The sequence below is a fragment of the Loxodonta africana genome, chromosome 16 (assembly GCF_030014295.1).
Source record: "Loxodonta africana isolate mLoxAfr1 chromosome 16, mLoxAfr1.hap2, whole genome shotgun sequence".
NCBI classification, from domain to species: domain Eukaryota; kingdom Metazoa; phylum Chordata; class Mammalia; order Proboscidea; family Elephantidae; genus Loxodonta; species Loxodonta africana.
Window position 1 is genome coordinate 43,557,737 of NC_087357.1, and position 18,995 is coordinate 43,576,731.

General features: G+C 43.2%; 1 protein-coding gene across 1 annotated transcript in view; it reads right to left on the reverse strand.

Moving 5' to 3' along the window:
* The window catches only part of PCGF5 (polycomb group ring finger 5), a 157,752-nt gene extending 139,877 nt beyond the window's left edge, over positions 1-17,875 (reverse strand). The window contains exon 1 of the mRNA XM_064269578.1: positions 17,790-17,875. The gene's annotated coding sequence lies outside the window, so the exon portion shown is untranslated. The remainder of the gene's footprint in view (positions 1-17,789) is intronic.
* Between the last annotated feature and the right edge of the window lie 1,120 nt (positions 17,876-18,995).

The window sequence follows — 18,995 nt, forward strand, 5'->3', positions numbered from 1 at the left end:
ATAAGTTTTATTTTGTTCTTTATGTCACAGTACTGTGGGGTCTCTATTACAGTGGTGATATTCTAACGAGTACACTAATGATTTACTTAATTATGAACTGTGTAAATACTATTATCTTTGCAGCCAATTTTAGTTTCTTGTACAACTTTTTATCTTTCTGGAATTTATAATTGCCTTTTTTTTTCACTTGCTAGGTTTTCTGAATCAACAATTTATCCCAAATGCTCCAACGGGAATGGGAAAGCCCCTCTGAAGAATATTTCACATTTGGTCAAATATATCAGATCATCTATTAGTTTTGTTTTCCACTTTGAAACTCCTTCCTGGAGTCACCCTTCCTCCTATTCGGATCTGGACTGGCTTCTTTTTAGACCCGCTGCACTACTGTCATCTTGAAATTTCTCTTTACTCTCATCCCAGAACTTATTTTGCCTCTCTCCTGTGTCTGACTCCCTATTTCCAGAATTCCATATATTATTCTTTCTTGGCTTATGGCCATATTTTTGATAAAACATATCACCTAGTAGCTTCCTGTAAAATGATACATACAGAATACGTTTTTGAGACCTTTCATACACCCAAAATGTCTTCATTTTATCATTCACTTGATAGTTGATGCTTGAACTTCTGGATTGAAAATAATTTCCTCCGAATTCTGAAGGAATTAATCCATTGTTCTTTGGACACCAGTGTTGCTGTTAAGAAATCTGGTGCCATTTCAATTCCCAATCTTTTTACATGTGACCTTTATTTTTTGTTTATTTATTGTCTGAAAGGATTTAGGATATTCATCTTTCTCAGCGTTGTCCAATCTGACAGTAATATGTCTTACATTATTATGCGGGTCTTTTTTCATCCATCGTCCTCACTACTCAGTGGATCCCTTTGATCTAGAAATTTGTCTAGATTTCCAGAAGAACGAACAATCTTGTCTTGGAAGAAGTACAGCCAGAGTGCTCCTTGGAAGAGAGGATGGCAAGTCTTTGTCTCACGTACTTTGGACATGTTATCATGAGGGATCAGTTCCTGAGGAAGGATATCATACTTGGTAAGGTAGGGGGTCATTTAAAAAGAAGAAGATCCTGAACGAGATGGACTGACACAGTGGCTACAACAATGGGCTTAAGCATAGCAACAATTGTGAGGATGGCACAGGACCAGGCAGTGTTTTGTTCTGTTGTACACAGGGTTGCTTATGAGCAGAAACCGACTCGAGAGCAACTAACAACAACAACAGTTGATTACTAGCTGAAAGGTTGGCTGTTCGAACCCACCCAGAGGTACCTCAGTAGACAGTCCTGGTGATCTGCTTCTGAAAGGTCACAGCCTTGAAAACCCTATGGAGCCATTATAGTCTGCACACAGGGGCTTAGCATGAGGATCCACTCAACAGCAGCTAACAACAAGAGTTCTGGGAAATTTTCTTATATTACTTCTTTGGTAATCTCCTCTTCACTTTTCTCTATAGTCTCCTTCTGGAACTCTTAGTTGTATATTTTACCTGCTGAACCAATCATCTAATGTTATTTCCCCTCTGCTATTTTCCATCCTTTTGCTTTTTATTTCTGCTCTTGGGAGATATTCTGTCTGTATCTTCTGGTCCTTCTAATAAAATTTGTTTTGTTTTGCAATCTTATTTTTTAATTTCCAAGATCTATTTCTTACTCTGTATTACTTTTTTATAGCCCCTATTCTTATTTTAGAAGCCCTAGTGGCCCAGTGGTTAAGAACTTGGCTGCTACCCAAAAGGTCAGCAGTTCCACCAGCCACTCTTTGGGAACCCTATAGGGCAGTTCTACTCTGTCCTATAGGGTCACTATGAGTCGTAATTACTCAGTGGTAGTGGGTTTTTCTCATTTTATGGATACAATATCTTCTCATTTCTTTATATATTAATTATAGGTGGGTTGGTTTTTTCATTCTATCTTCTTGTTGTTGAGAATATACGCAGCAAAACATATACCAGCTCAACAGTTCCCACATTTACTATTTAGTGACACTGATTATATTCCTTGAGTTGTGCAACCATTCTCACCCTCTTTTTCTGAGCTGTTCCTCCCCTCTTAACATAAATTCACTCCCCCTATGTTTCCTATTTAATCTTTCAAGTTGCACACACTTTTTGCTAGTTAAACTAAACTATTATTTGGTTTCAAAAAGACTTCAGGAGATATTTTTGGTTTAAGTTTTAAAGACTATCTAAGGGCAACAGTTTCAAGGGTTCTTTCAACCTTCGTGGCTCCAGGAAGTCTGAAGTCCATGAGAATTTGAAATTCTCTTCTGCATTTTTCCCCTTTAGATAAGAATTCGTCTACAGAATCTTTGATCAAAATGTTCCATAATGGTAGCTGGGCCATCCAGTTCTTCCGGTCTCATGGCAAAGGAGGCAGACGTTCATGGGGGCAATTAGGCACACATTTCATATCCTCCTTCTGTTCCTAATGCTCCCTCTTCCTCTGGTGCTCCTTCTTCCTCTGTTGCTCCAAGTGAATAGACACCAACTGATGTGCCTTAGATCCCCACTAGCAAGCTTTTAAAACCCCAGGCACTACTCAATGAAACAGTAGGTAGAACAGAAGCACTAAACATGTTATTAGATCAATTAATTGGGATGTCCCATGTAACCGTGCCCTAAACCTTCAAACCAAGAAACCAAATTCTATGAGGTATTTGCTTGTACATAAGCAGCCTCAGCAATTAACTTTTTGTCATTGTTGTAAATACATTTATAACTTTTGCCAGTTCAACTTTTTTACAGGTGTAGAACTTATTGACAGTAATTACAATAATCTGCTATGCAGCACTACCCTTAAACACTACAATATTTCCATCACTGTTACCCCCATTTCCCTCTCCCTCCCACCCCTGATAACCACTAATAAATTCTGTTCTATACACATTTGCCTTTTCTTGTCTTTTTATATATGTGAGGTCATACAATATTTGTCCTTTTGTGATTGACTCATTTCACTCATCATAATGTCTTCCAGCTCCATCCATATAGTTGCATGCATCAAGACTTCATTTCTCCTACTGGCTGAGTAGTATTCTACTATATGTATGTACCACATTTTGTTTGTCCGTGCATCTGCTCGTGGACATTTAGGCTGTTTCCACCTTTTGGCTATCGTGAATAGTACTGCAGATCATTTTTGTACAAGTCTCTGTCTGCATCTCTGTTTTCAAGTCTTTTGGGTATACACCTAGGAGTGGAATTGCTAGATCATATGGTAGTTCTATTTTTAGTTTTCTGAGGAACTATCACTCTGTTTTCCACCATTTTGCATTTCCACAAGCAATAGGAAAGGATTCCAATTACCCTACATCCTTGCCAACATTTGTTATCTTTGATTTTTTTTTTTTTTATCTTAGCCATTCCAGTGGGAGTGAAATGGTATCTCATCGTGGTTTTCATTTGCATCTCTCTGATGGCTAATGACGCTGAGCGTCTTTTCATGTGTTTGGCAGCCATTTGAATGTCTTCTTTGGTGAAATGTCTGTTCACGTTCTTTGGCCCATCTTATGATTGGGTTACTTGTCTTTTTGTTGTTAAGTTGTCAGAGTTTTATATATATATTTTGGTTATTAGATTCTTGTCAAATATCTGGTTTCTGAAGATAGTCTCCCTTCGGTAGCTTGCCTTTTCACTCCTTTGCTAAAGACTTTTGATGAATAAGCATTTTTAATTTTTATGAGATTCCATTTATTTATTTTGTCTTTTGCTGTTTGTGCTTTTATTAGATAATACATTGATATAAACTAGGCCTGACAGTGTTGCCCAGCTGGGTTTGCTTTGTCTGTTTTGTGTTCTTCTTTTCTTTGCAATGACCACTTCTTTTGGTTCTAGTTTCTGCCTTTTTTGTTGAAGGATTTCTCCAAATGTCTTGTACTCATTGACTGTCTATTTAGAGCAATGCACTAAAAACTTGACTGCAAGTTCTATTTTCATTGTGGGACAGGGGTGTTAACTAGTGGGCTTATTGCAGGAAGAATGGGTAGTAAGTCGATTTTTTCATGTGGGACCTGTCAGTATCTGTAAGTCTTTTCTCTAGGACTACTCATGTTACCAAGAGAACAGTTCTCCAGTATCCTGCCTGGGTCGATAATTACCTGGATGTTCCACAATCAGGGTAGGGGACAAGGGCTACAGAGTCTTACTGCTTAGTATGTATGTAAAACTTCATTAAATTCCTCTGTTTTAGGTTGAGCATTACACCCTTGTCCTCTGTTTGGTCCTTTGTTTTGGTATCCCTAAGTCCAGAACCTGTAATTTACTTCAATTTGTCTAGAAAATAAACTTCCAGTCTCCTTCAAATGTTTACTCTTGTTGTGTGGCGTAGGGGAAGGGAACTGAGGGTCTAGTTACTTTTACAGACTTTTGGCCAATCCCCGATTTTCAGCTCTATGCCCTACTCCAAAGCCTCTAATTTCAGAGCCTTTTTGAGATTCTGGGGGATGAACTGCCTGTTTCTTCCCAGTATCCACCTCCAACTCCTTTAAGGGCACTTAGTTTTCAGCTTCCTCCACCATACAAGTCGGCTGTAACCGGTCTGTTTGCTTTCTGTCCTCCAGAAATGTGTTGGTATCACCCATCTACAGTTGAGTTGCCTCTTTCCATGTTTACCATCACTACAGTGGGGTTTTAGGAGGTATTGACAGTAAACACACGTGTTCAATTCACCAAGTTCTAACCTGAAGTCTCATTAGCTAATCTTACAGATCAGGAAACTGCCCCAACAAATGGGCCTTTCTATCACATTTTAGTATTTAGAGCTTTTTTGTTCTTACAGACATATGTGGTTAGCTAAGATACTTTCCAATTATCTTAATGTTTATTATCATTTTCCTTTTTAATTAAAAAAAACTGATTCAAGACATCTTTTTACTGGATACCACAAAAGACTTGTAATTTATCTTTGGCCTTAAAAGATAGTATGATTAGAATACTAGATTATAATCAAACAAAGAAAATACAGATTTTTTTCATGCAACAAAGCTGGTATCAGTAAACCCTTCTTGCCACTTCAAATCTAACCTATGGCGGTATGAGCTGAAATGTATTTGTCTTAATAACTGCCAGGCATTTCCCAAGCAGGCCTATGAATACTGTATTAAAGCCATCGTTAATACCAGAGTCTTAGCTGTTTTGCTTCTAAAGATAGGCAAAAGAGGTATGATCAGGACATTTAAAAAATCAAGCGTATGTGCTTTTTTTCACATCCAGATGATCGTAACCTTTTCACTCCCATCCAAAGGTCACAAATCTGAAGATGCTTAGCCTGAAGATTTTAATCTTGAAGGCAGAAAACTCAGGACTTTCCCAAACACTAAATTCATAGTTACAGAAATAAATCACAAGAAAAAACACTAACATTGCACCTGTAATCTAATCCCACTCCAAAGGGACACATATTTGGGACCTGCTAATACTTTTAATTGCTCTTACTACTGCTCACGGCTTCCTTGCAAAGAACACCAAGGCTCTAACAGAAGAAAAAAGATTCCCATGGGAAAAAATTACTCTGTTTCTTGAGCTGGGTCCTAGCTACATGGATCTTCACTTCATAATCATTCATTAATCTGTATATGCATGTTTCAAAAGTTTTCTATGTGTTACATTTTATAATTTTTTTTATGTTAAAAGAAAGAGAAATAGATTAAAAGGTAGAAATTACTACATTCGTCATGAATCACACTGGCTAAATCTCAGTTGACCAGAGTTATTATACATACTGTCATGGATGAAGAGAAAAGTCACAATTTGCCTTTAAGAGTCTATATCAGTGTTACCCCAAATGTCAATAGTCATCCTTGTTGTTTTATGCAAACACTTTAAAAAAATTATTAAACTTTACATTTACCTTGCAGCCTATATAGTTATATTCATGCCTCACATTTGCATAAGAATACTTATTTGCAAAGAGCTTTCACATCAAATACCTAGGAGACAGAGCAGGTATCATTTTTTCCCATGCTACAGATGAGAAAACTGAGGCACTCAGTTAATTAGTAAGGTCACACAAGTAGTGGCAGAATCAAGACTAATTCCAAGTGCCCTAAGTTTAATTAAGAGCTCATTTTATGAACAGAAAAACTTTTCACTTTTCCAAAGGTCCAAAGTCAAAAACAGGATCTCAAAGCTGGTGGTCCTGGCAACCTTGACATCTGTGCATTTCCTGAAATTCCCAGCGGGATGGAGAGATTCACCAGGTATAGATGTGAAACTGAGTAACCAAGAACCTATGGTCAAACAGGTCTTAAGCATTTCATTCACTTCTAGTTGACACAGCAATGTACCGGCTGCCTCAGGTTAGTTTAAATCAAATGCAGACAAGTAAATTATGAGTAACTGACAACCTGACGTTCAAGGGGAACGCCTCTTTTCCACTCCTCAGGGTTCCCTATCTACCCCTGGCCTCTTGCCCTACACACGTACCTCTCCACCAGCTGGCTGGTGAGTGACATCTGTGGGTCTGTTTCTTAGTCCTCAAATGGATGGAGTTTTTCTACCAAAGATATTGAGCATGAGAGACTGGCCTCTTTCTACCTGGACAGTGAAAGGTGAAATCTGGGTATTTCTGTTCTGCAGCCTCAAATCTTCTCTCTAGTGGGTTGTTCCAAAGTCTAGACTGGTTTACAAGCCCATTTTGGGGATTCATATCAAGCTCTGTCTTCGAATCTAGCTGTCATCAATAAAAAGTTAGTATCTTATTCATCTGCCGATTTTTATCTGTTTTATAATTAGTGGGGGAGAAGTGGTGCTTTTTATGGGTTTATGGGTCTCCTCAAAGACAGTATCACTTGCTTTTCAGAGTTATAACACAGAACACATGGACTGTATTCCCCAGCTCCCCTCGGGGGATTTCTGTGCCCACAAACACTGGTGTTCTAAGAACAGTGGGCAAACTGAATGGTGAGGAAGCTTTCTAAGATTTGGTTCAGTTTATACTTTTATTACTTCTCCTGCCCTGCCCTAGAAGACAAAATACTGAACTGAGATTCTGGGATCCTGGGTTCTTTCCAAAACCAGCTCTGCTACCGTTATCATCTGTGATCTTAGGCAAGTCTCAATTTTTCTAGAAAGTTTTTAAAATACTTTAGCTTCCTCATCTTTTAAATTAAGGAATAACTTTCTTATCTTTAAGGTACTTTCCAACTCTATGAACTACAAGTTCAGAAAGGATTTAGTAAGGGATTTCCGTAATTTCTGAAACAGACATTGACAATACACAATCATTTTGACACGCAGGTCTCAGAGTTCCTTGAGACCAATGACCTACGTCGTGTTTGTGCCACTTCACCACCCTGAAGCTCAGCCACACTTTGAATTCTCATCATCACTCAGAACCTATTCTGCCATGATGATACAATAACCTGAAAATTCCTTATCCCCTTCACTGCTAGCCCCAGGATTCCCTCTTTACACTTAGATATCTCCATTTCTTTCATTCTTGTTGACCCAGCCATTACACATTCCAATCTCACATCGCCTGCTCATTCTCCCAGCCCATCAACACTCTAGTTTCACTTGCCTTCCTACTCAACCCAGGGTCCATATGGAGTTGGCAGTCTCAGTGATACACCATCTCCACTTCCAGTTTTCTGAGCATTGCAGGAGAAAGCCATAAATGCATCTATTCTATCACAAGGTTAATGCTAAGCTCTTTTAGCAACTTGTCAGCCCCTCATTACCTCTGGCTCACTGTTCCACTCAGATTCACAACTGTTCCAAACTTTTCCACTCTCCTCTACCTCTCAACTTTGCTCCCCACTCTCAACTTGTGTTCAGCAAATCAACTGATTTGCTGTTTTTTCAACTGAAGATAACCAATCCATTTCAAGTGTAGCTGGACTCTCTCACAGCTTCCAACTTTCCCCTCTACATCTCAGAATTTATCCTTGCCTTTAACATCTCTTTTTCCCTCTATGTCACATCCATGGATAATTTTTTTATCTGTGTTATCATCAGGGTAATCAAATGATTTATTATCCAAAAGGCACATTATTTGTAATTAAGCTGGAATGACAAGTGTCAATACGGACTGTTGTGGGCAACCGTTATGCATGGCCACCCTATCTTTCCCTCATCCCTCCTACTTGGGGAGAAGCCTAGTTGCATTAATTACCTTCCTACCTCTCCCCTCCCTTGATCATTGGTCCCTTCCTCTCCACTGACAGCCACTCTGCCCACAAACATTTTTGGGCCTTCCACATAGGTTTTGTTTTTAAGAAAGTTTCACTGGCATGCTCATCACCTCAAACTATTTCCATTTCTGCTTTTCCCAGTTCAGACTCAGAGTTTACATTTGCTCTCTCCATTTCCTTCCCACTCAGGCTCGCCTCAATTCCTTGCAGGCTGACTTCTATCCCCACTGCCCAAATGACCCTAATCCTCAAAGACTATTAATAATAGGTTTATTGCCAAATATAATGAACTTTTCTAAATATTTAGGTTGTGAATGATTTCATTCTACTTAGATCAACAATCAATGTCCATGAAAGCAGCAACCAAGAAATCAAATGAGGTACTGCACTGGGCAAATCTGCTGCAAAAGACCTCTCTGAAGTTGTAAAAGAAAAGATGTCACTTTGATGACCAAGGTACACGTGACCCAAGCTGCGGACTTTTCAAATGTCTCATATGTATATGAAAGTTGGGTAGTAAAAAAGGAAGATAGAAGAACTGATGTATTCAAACTGTGGTGTTTGTGAATTACACTGTATATACCGCGGACTTCCAAAAAAACTAACAAATCTGTCTTAGAAGATATATAACCAGAATGTTTCTTACAAGCACGGATGTTGAGACTTTGACTAGCTTACTTTGGACGTGTCATCAGGAAAGACGAATAATTAGAAAAGGACATCATGTCTGGCAAAGGAGAGGGCCAATGAAAAGCAGCGAAACCTTCAATAAGATGGATTAACAGAACAGCTGCAACAATGGACTGAAACATACCAATGATCCCGAAGATGGGGCAGGACAGTGCAAAGTTTCATTGTGTCATACATAAGGTCACCATGAGTTGGAGATAACTCAATGGCAACTAATAGCAACACACCCGTATCAGCCTCATCCAAATTCTCCTTCTTCACCTATCTTCATGCTATCTTTCCGTTGTTCTCCTGCGTCTTTCTTCTTGGCATCCCGTCTTCCTCCTTATGTCCGCCTCCAAGACTACACATATTGGTTTCCTCAAGGCTCTACCCCAGGCCTTTTATTTTTCTCATCTATACCTGAACCATTCCAACAGCTTCACCACTACCCTCCATAAGGATACCTCCAAATTTTTCTCTATTTTTAATAGCCCCAATCCATCTGGATGGTCCACAGACACACAAAAAAGTTAACACATCTATGATGGTTAATTTTGTATGTCAACTTGGCTACACTGCAGTGCTGAGTTATTTGGTCAAACACTAGTCTAGATGTTGCTGTGAAGGTATTTTGTAGGCGTGATTAACACTTACAATCAGTTGACGTTGAGTAAATGAGACTACCTTTGATGTGGTTGAGCCTCATCCAATCAAATGAAGGATTTAAAAGCAAAAACGGAGGCTTCCCAGAGAAAAAGGAGTTCTGCCTCAAAATTGCAACATCAACTCTTCCCTGAGTTTCCAAACTGCCAGCTTGTCCTATGGATTTCAGACTCATTAACTTCTACAAACGCATCAGCCAATTCTCTGGAGAAACCTGGTTGATACAATGTCCAAGTTCATGCTTGTAACTGTGGCTGTTGTTAGGTGCCATTGAGTTGGTCCCAAGAGAAGGAAACACTGCCCAATCCTGCATCATCCTCACAATCTTGTTATGTTTGAGCCCACTGTTGCAGCCACTGTGTCAAGCATGTCATCGAGGGTCTTCTTCTTTTTCGCTGACCCTCTACTTTACCAAGCACAATGTCCTTCTCCAGAGACTGGTCCCTCCTGATAACATGTCCAAAGCATGTGAGACGAAGTTCTGCCATCCTCACTTCCAAGGAACACTCTGGCTGTATTTCTTCCAAGACAGACATGTTCATTCTTCTGGCAGTCCACGGTATATTCAACATTCTTCACCAACACCATAATTCAAAGGCATGAATTCTTTGGTCTTCCTTATTATTCACTGTCCAGCTTTCTCATACATATGAGGCAACTGAAAATATCATGGCTTGGGTCAGGTGCAACTGAAAATATCATGGCTTGGGTCAGGTGCAACTGAAAATATCATGGCTTGGGTCAGGTCTTAGTCCTCAACGTGACGTCTTTGCTTTTTAATACTTTAAAACGGTCTTTTGCGGCAGATTTGCCCAATGCGATACATTGTTTGATTTCCTGACTGCTGCTTCCATGGGTGTTGATTGTGGATCCAATGAAATGAAATCTCTGACGTCAATCTTTTCTCCATTTATCATGTTATGTACTGGTCCAGTTGTGAGGATTTTTGTTTTCTTTATGTTGAGGTGTAATCCATACTGAAGGCTGTAGTCTTTGATCTTCATCACTAAGTGCTTCAAGCCCTCTTTGCTTTCAGCAAGCAAGGTTGTATCATCTGCATATCGCAGGTTGTCAGCGGGTCTTCCATCAATCCTGATGCTTCATATAGTCCATCTTCTTCCTAAAGTCCAGCTTCTCGGACTATTGCTCAGCATACAGATTGAGTAAGTATAATTAAAGGCTACAACCCTGATGCACACCTGTCTTGATTTTAAACCACGCAGTATCCCCTTGCACTGTTTGAACAACTGCCTCTTGATCCATGAATGAAACTTGTAATTACCTCCATTAATGGGAAAAATATTTATTCGTTTATTTATTTTACTTTAAAGAACAGAAATTTATTCTCACATATGTGTAGGAGTCTGAATTCAGCTTGTCAGTAGGGCCATGGTCTATCTGTCTGCTCTGGGGGAAGATGCTTCTTTATCTCTTACAGCTTCTAGTAGCCCCAGATGTTTGTTGTCATTTTTTGGCTTTTAAATGTATCTTTACATGGTGCCTTGCCCCTGTGTGTCTCTCCGTATCTGTTTCCCTTTTCTATGTAAGACATGACTCCGAAGGGATCAGAAGTCACCTTACTCTGGTATGACCTCCATAACTTAACCAATAGCATCTTCAATGTACTATTCTCATAGAAGGTCACAATCACAGGTACAGGGATTAGGACTTGAACATGTATTTCTAGGGGACACAATTCAATGCATAACAATATACGATTTTGAAAATCTTTGCACAGCCTTATTTGTAATCTGTATTTCTTCTACAGTAAGGTGTCTTTTCAGATCTTTGGCTCATTTTTTAATTGGGTTGTTTCTTATTGTGGAGTTTTTTTTACTACATTTTATTTGTTGCTGATTTGATTGCATACTACTTACAGGTGCTTTATCAGCAGCCCTTCCTGATTCCTATTTCAAATTCCTGCCATCATCTAAGACACTCAGCTGCCATCTTTGACTTCTCCCTCAACTCCCACATCCAATTAGCCACTGAGTCCTGCTGCACCTACTTCTGCACTGTTTCGCCCAGCCTCCTGCTCCCACCCTAACTTAGGCTCTCGCTGTTTCTCTTCAAGAGACTACTTTTATAGCTTCCTAACTGAGACCACCCCTGGCTCCTCTGATGCAGATTAATCTTCTTAAAGCATAGTTTTGATCACGTCATTTCTCTACTTAAAACATATTGGACGGTTTCCTACTAAATATCATTTCTCTACTTAAAACATATTGGACGGTTTCCTACTAAATAAATCCCAGGCTCCTTACCTCAGTGTTCAAGATGCTTCACAATTTGGCCCTAACCTTCTCGTGCAGCCTTCTGTCCCATTATACTGCCTCCAGGCACTTCATCCTCTAGCCTAACCACAATGCCCTCCATTCCTAGATATACTCCCTCCTTCAGGAGTTAGTATAGGCTGGTCGCCACATCTCCGTCAGCTGAAGTCCTACCAATTCTTTAATGCCTTGCTCAAAACTCCCTAATTAAGGTCTTCCCCCAATTTTTCTGGCTAGATAGTGTTTTCCTTCTCTGAATTCACAAAGTATTTTTCTTTATGCCTCTAACAGTTCTTCCACATAATATAGCCTTTGGTTATCCGCCTTATGCTCCCATCTTGATTTTTAAGCCTCTCAGAGAAAGTCTTTGATTAATTCTTATACTCTTCATGTTGTTGTTGTGTGCCACTGAATTGATTCTGACTCATAGTGACCCCGTGTGACAGAGTAGAGCTGTTCCATGGTGTTTCCTAGGCTGTAATCTTTACGGGAGCAGATCGCCAGGTCTTTTCTTCCACGAAAGGGCTGGTGGATTCAAACCATTGACCTTTTTGGTTAGCAGCCAAGCACTTAACCATTGTGCCACTAGGACTCCATTATGCTTCTTATACTCCCTTATGTATAGAAGTTGAATGATAGGTTGAAACATTTAAGTTAACTTTGTATCTGTCATGTAGCATACAAAATAATGCAAAGGTACTTAATATTATCAAAGTTCACTGACTCAAGTTATCTGGAAAGCCTAGAAACTAACAATTTTGCAGTTCTTGTTAGATCGAAGATATATTAATCATTTTATTTAAATTAAAATAGCAGGAAAATTATACATCCTTCATTGGTTCCTAAAACTAGAGTGGGACAAGATCTTAGAGACCATCTAACTTTCCTTAGCACATCCCCATCACCAACTGTCCAGCTGAGACAACTGAAGCTTTTAGAGACTGAGCTTCCTCCATGGTTGCATTTCAGTAGCAATAATTACAGCAGCTACCATTTATTAATGGCCTAGTCTACAAGACCACCACTGTCAGTTTGTCATACTGTGGTGGCTTGCATGTTGCTATGATGCTGGAAGATATGCCACCAGTATTTCAAATACCAGCAGGGTCATCCACGGGGGACAGGTTTCAGAAGAGCTTCCAGACTAAGACAGACTAGGGAGAAAGGCCTGATGATCTACTTCCAAAAATTAGCCCAATGAAAATCTTATGGATCACAACAGAATACTGCCTGACTCATTTGCCTTGGTCATGCCATCAGGAGGGATCAATTGCCAGAGGCCATCGTGTTTAGCCAAGTACAAGGCCAACAAGGGCAAAGGAGACCTTCAGTGAGATGAATTGGCAGAGTGACCACAACGACAGACTTGAACATACCAGTGATCATGAGAATGATGCAGCCAGGCAATGTTTTGTTCTATTGTACCTGTGGTCATCCTGAGTTGGAGTCAATTGGAGAAGGCAGGTAACTAAACCAAAGCATATCACAGGAACTGAACATACTACGACCCAGTTCGCAACAATCTTTCAAGGCGGGTGCTATTACCCCCATTTTAGAGATGAAGAAATGAATGCTCAAAAATATTAAGTAACTTGCCACAGAGCTCTTTACATTGGAAATGGAGATGAGTTTCAACTCCAGTTCTGTCTGGTGCAAAGTCCAGGCTTTTTCTAAAAGCAAGATCTACCAAATGTCCTGACTCCTGACTCTTAATTGTTTCTCCAACAAATAGTTATGCCAAATGAGCAGGCATGCACACTGACAAGTTTTAAGCCATTTTATTTCAAATTTTGGAGGCATGAAAATTAAACACCATTGTAGATTAATTACTATAAAAGTTGTAAAGTTAATTTCAAGGTTAATTACTGCCAATATCCACATTCATTCATCAAATATTTCTTCAATCTGGGAAAAGAAATATTTTTTCCTACTTTTTTGACTCCTAAATATTTTTTCCTACTTTTTTGACTCCTAAATATTTTTTCCTACTTTTTTGACTCCTAAATATTTTTTCAACTTAAAATACATTTGCCCGGCCACATTCAACAAATTTGGGGGGAATATGTAGACATCAAAGGTACAATGGTACAAAGTTGAATAAGATGTAATTTTACTACCTGAGAGTTCACAAGTAAGAGGCAGACCAATAACTAATGGTAGAACTATTCCTTCCATACCTAGGAGAACTCTTGCTAATTCAAGGACTTTCAACAACTTGAGCCCTAAGTGGGAGTCAGGACCTAAAAACCAAAACCAGTTGCCACCAAGTCAGTTCTGACTCAGGGCGACCCCACATGTGTCAGAGTAGAACTGTGCTGTTTTCAATGGTTAATTTTTCACAAGTAGACCACCAGGCCTACCAGGTCTTTCTTCTGAGGTGCCCCTTTCTTCTGAGGCATACTGGAGGGTGAGGGGTGAAGGGGGCATTTGTCTCTGGGCGGAAGTTCAAGGAGGTGCTAGATGAGGCACGGGATGACATTCCGAGGCATCACAAATATGAAATGTGCCTGACTGAGGCAGCCAGACAAGCAGGACTAAGGCGTTTTTGTCGATGTCTCATCACTGTCAACATCGATTCATTCTGAAATGGGGGGGTGGGGCACATCTTAGAGGTTTCCCCTGGGTGCTCATGACCGTTACCCTTGCTAAGCCTCTGTAAACCTCCAGTCTTTCTCTGAGTTAGCAGCCGAGTGTGTTCACCGTCTACACCACCTAGGGACTCCGGGAATCAGAACGCCTGGTTTTAATCCTGGCCCTTACTGTGCCTTGGTTTCCTCCGCAAAGGGATTAATAAAAAGGAATGAATTGTGCCAAGCAATTTTAAGGTTCCTTTTATCTCTAAAATTCTATCATCTCTGAACTCACTCTTGCCGTTAGACTTCTGAAAATGATCACAGCTACTCTTACGAAAAGGAAACTGCTAGACGCTCACTTTTCTTCAGCAGTGACTTGGAGGTACTAAGTTCTGAACATACTGCTCCAAGACTGAAGCTGGTTAATATGCTTCCCAAGTTTCTTATTTATAACGATATAACATTCATTAAAGTTAACCCCATAAGGGAGTACTATTAAACACAATATTTGAATACTTTTTCCATTATATCGCTGACTTATAACTTTCATTCTTTACAACTAAGTCATTTAAGATGCTTAAGATACAATTTTAAACACCACCTTTTATCCACCTGTCTGCAGAAGTAAGTTATTGACATTAACAACAATAACAAATAATCAATTAAGGCTTCCTAAGAGATGGAACTCTTACATTCATTTAGTTAAATTAATACTTCTTTTAAGTGCTACCTACCATGAACCTTTCCAAACTGCAGCTAAATGTGAAGATGGTGCACTGGGAGTGGTGAGGGAGGGATAGAGAAATGTCAATATTTCCAATATGAGTGGAGACATACAGTACCATGGAAATTTGACTTTGTTGATTCCATTTCAGTATCCTACATTTTTATTTTTCCACTAGCACAGATAATGTTTTTAATCATCCATTGGTTTATACAGTAACCCACTTCCTTTTGACAAGGCTCCAGATGCCTTATTTTCCTTCACACTACTTAAAACATGATGCTCAATCAAACCCTCCAGCGCAGAGCAGAAAGTGAATCAATCAAAAGTAACTGTGAATTTGAACTGTCAGACAGTCTTACAAGAAATCAGGGAAAAGGGTAGAATCTTCTGAACGGCAATTAACAACATTCGTTCACTAGTCAACAAATACTGACTGACTGGGCCCTGGTGGCACAGTGGTAGAGCATTTGGCTGCTAACCAAAAGGTCGGCAGTTGGAACCCACCAGTCGCTCCTTGGAAACCCTATGGGGCAGTTCTACTCTGTCCTATAGGGTCACTATGAGTAGGAATCATCTCGATGGCAAAGGGTTCGGTTTGGTTTTAGTTTAACCCATGCTAGGCACTGTTCCAGGTGCTAAGCTCAACACAGTGAACAAAACAGACAAAAACCCCTGCCCTAGCGGAGCTTACAGGAGTCCCTCGGTGGTGCAAAGACTTAAAGCGCTGGACTAGTGACCAAAGGTTGGTGGTTCAAACCCACCCAGAGGCAGCTCAGAAATAAGGCCTGGTGAGCTGCTTCTGAAATGTCACAGCACTGAAAACACCATGGAGCAGTTCTACTCTGCACACATGGGGTCTCCATGAGTTGGAATCAACTCCACTAGCAACGAACAACAGTGGAGTTTACACTGTAGTCGGAAGACTCAGGACCCAAACAACGCACAAACAAAATAATTTCAGGGAGCGATTAAATGCTATGAAGAAAATAAAATAGGACTATAGGGTGGTAACTGGGGGGAGGGATGGAGAGCTACTTAAGGTGATCAAGAGGGCCTCTTGGAATAGATGGCATCTGAGCTGAGTCCCAAACGATGAGAAAACGTACCTCTTAATCCTACAAGGGTGGGGTGGACTGGGAACGAAGCCAGTTAGTCATTAAGGACCATCACAGTGGGAAAACGTCTACAGTCATGAATGGCAAACTAGTTCGCTTTTAGAATTTGGCTAAAAATCGTTGAATAGGACTCCTCTACTGAAGAAGCTACTTATTCTCCTTTAAAGGTTTACTTACTTTTTCATTTTTTGCTGATCACTTTAGGGGTGCTTAAAGAAAGGCAATTACTGAAAGAATTCCTTCGGAGCTCCGACAGCTTACTTGACACCATTCAAATTCTGAATGAGACAAGACCCAGCCCTGCAGCGAATCAGGGCTTCTCCGCCGACTCATTAATGCAGCCAGGTTGAAGCTTGTAATCTTTCCAAGAACGCGAAACAAGCCTTGGAAAATCTTGGGAGCCTGACCCTCAAAGTTACTGTGGAAGGAATGAAAAAGCAAAAAACAAAAACGCCGCCCTTTTGCACTAACTCTCCCCCGCCTCTCTAGGCGTCATCACTGCAGAAGGGCCGCTCTTTCCCGGGTCAGAGGCACACGGCGAGTACGCGCACGTGTGTGTACCCCGCATGAATCATCCGCGCTCGGTCCACGGGGAGATGATTCATTCAGCGCCTTGGAGCTCCCGGCCACAGGTTCGGGGCGTACTATGACGGCCGCACACGCAGCTTCCTTAATATTAAACAAATGTTTCAAAGTACAAACGCCTGCAGCCAGAACGTGTAGATCCAGGCAAGCCGGCGGAGGGGAAACAGCACGTTTCGGCCTCGGCCCGAGTGTTCCCGGGGCAGGAAGGGGACAGGCGGGCACGTTCGCCCTCCACGGCCCGGCACGAGCACGGGCGGCGCCCGCAGGGGGCACCGAGGGCGCACAGGTGGGTCCCCGCCGGGCCCCGCGCTTCCTCCCGCCCCTCGCGGAAGGCCAACTCGCCCTCGCCAACGCGCCTCCCGCTCGCCCCTTCTTCCCTCGCCGTGACATCTTATATAATAACCCCAGCTAATCAAAACGGAAGCGACGCGCGCTGCCGGGGCCCGTCTCCTTGCCCAGAGCAGATGCTCACGCCCCGAACCCGCGGCCCCCGAACTCGGCGCCGGGGCGCGCGGCTCCCACACTCCCGGGCGGGCGAAGGGCCCGAGCGCCGCCTCGGCTCGTCCCTTCTTGGTGAATGCGCTGCTGTTGCCGGTCCCCGTCAGGAAGCCGCGAGCGTCACAAACTGCGTCAGCTTCTTCAAACACATTTCATGGTCTCCCTCCAGCCAGGGAGCCGGCTGCTCCCGTGGCGGGGCCGCGGCCGGGGCTGGAAGGGGCCACTCTAGGGAGGAGAAAGTTCCTCGGGGCCCTCCCCTTCCCCGCACAGCGCCCGGCCCCGCCGCGCCTTCAGCCCCTTTCCCGCGGCCGCCGCGCTCCTGGCGACGCTCCCTCAGCAGCGCAGCCCACGAGCCCGCACCAATGTCACGTTGGGCAACTTGTGTCCCCAGGGGGCCGAGCGGCCCCCTCCCGCCCCGCCCCGCGCCGGGGGCCTCCCCCGCTCTCCCTCCTGGCCCAGCGGAAAACGGCGACGCCAGAAACTTCCCCGGGCCCCGCTGGGCGGGGAATCAGCCTCGATCTCCGCGCATCGCCCTTACCTTGCTCTCCAGAGGCCACGATCCGGGCGGGCCGCGCGTGGCGCGTGGTGCGCGCGCGCGCGTGGGGCGGTAGGTGAGGGAGCCCGCGCCGGCGGGGCGGGGCGGGGCGGCGGGGCGGCGGGGCGGCGTGGGGGGGCGAGCGGCGCGGGGCGGGAGGCTGGGCCGGCCCGGCCGGCGCGAGGAGAGCGGAACCCGCGGCAGCGACCGCGGCGGGCGCGGGGCGAGTGCGCGGAGGGGGCGGAGGAGTTGCCGTGGGTTTGTTTACGCATTGCTGCCCGGCTCGGGGCACAGCCCGCACTCCCTGATTGGACACAAACTGGGGCACAGCCTCTCGCCGCCGCCCGCCGGGCCTCCTCCAGCCGCCGCCGCGCAGCTCCCGGAGCGCCCTGCCTGGCACGGCCCGCGGCGGCTGCCCAAGGCGGCCGTCGAGCTACGCGTTTGCCCAGGGCTCAGAATCGCCCACCTGTAGTGGCCCGACCTTGGCAAGGAGAAATCCAAAACTTCTGAGACTGTAGACGTTGTCTCATCCAGCCGCAGAAGGGACACTTTTTTTTTTCTTTTCCATGGACGGAGAAAGCTTGCCCTTGAATGGGTAGAAATGCAGCTCAAATATACCCCTTTGGCGGCGGTCAAGCCGAGGTTTCCTGTACAAGCTGCCTCAGGAACGCACTGTTCGGTCCCCTTCCTCCAGGTTGTTTCCTATCTGTCCTCCGCTCAGCGCTTAAAAGTTGCCATCCCAGATGTGACCTTGCCACACTGATGCTCGAGATCCTTCGATGACTCTCCATGGCCTCAAGCCCCAGTTCCTTAGCCTCAGAACCCCCCATCCCCATGCTGCTCCACCTTTCATCCTCCTCTCCATCCCCCACTCTTCCCTAAAGCACCTGTCTGTAGACAGCACCTCAGATGCCTCTGTCCTTCCACACTTGATTTTGACTCCACGCTCCTCTTCTGCCAGAAAATCCAGTAGTTACTTCCCCCACCTGTCAAATCCCTGCTCCTTGTAACTCAGTTTGTGTACCAACTCCGTGCAGCCTCCCTGGACCCCAAGCAGAATCCCTGCTTGTGGCTGGCATCATTCTGACTTGGGGGGTCAGTCGTGTGCCTGCTCTGGCTCCCCAGTAAATTGTGGATTCCTTCAGAATAGAAGCCTGATTTTACCCAGCTGTGAATACGGGAAAGATGAAAGCTGTAAAAATAAGATTG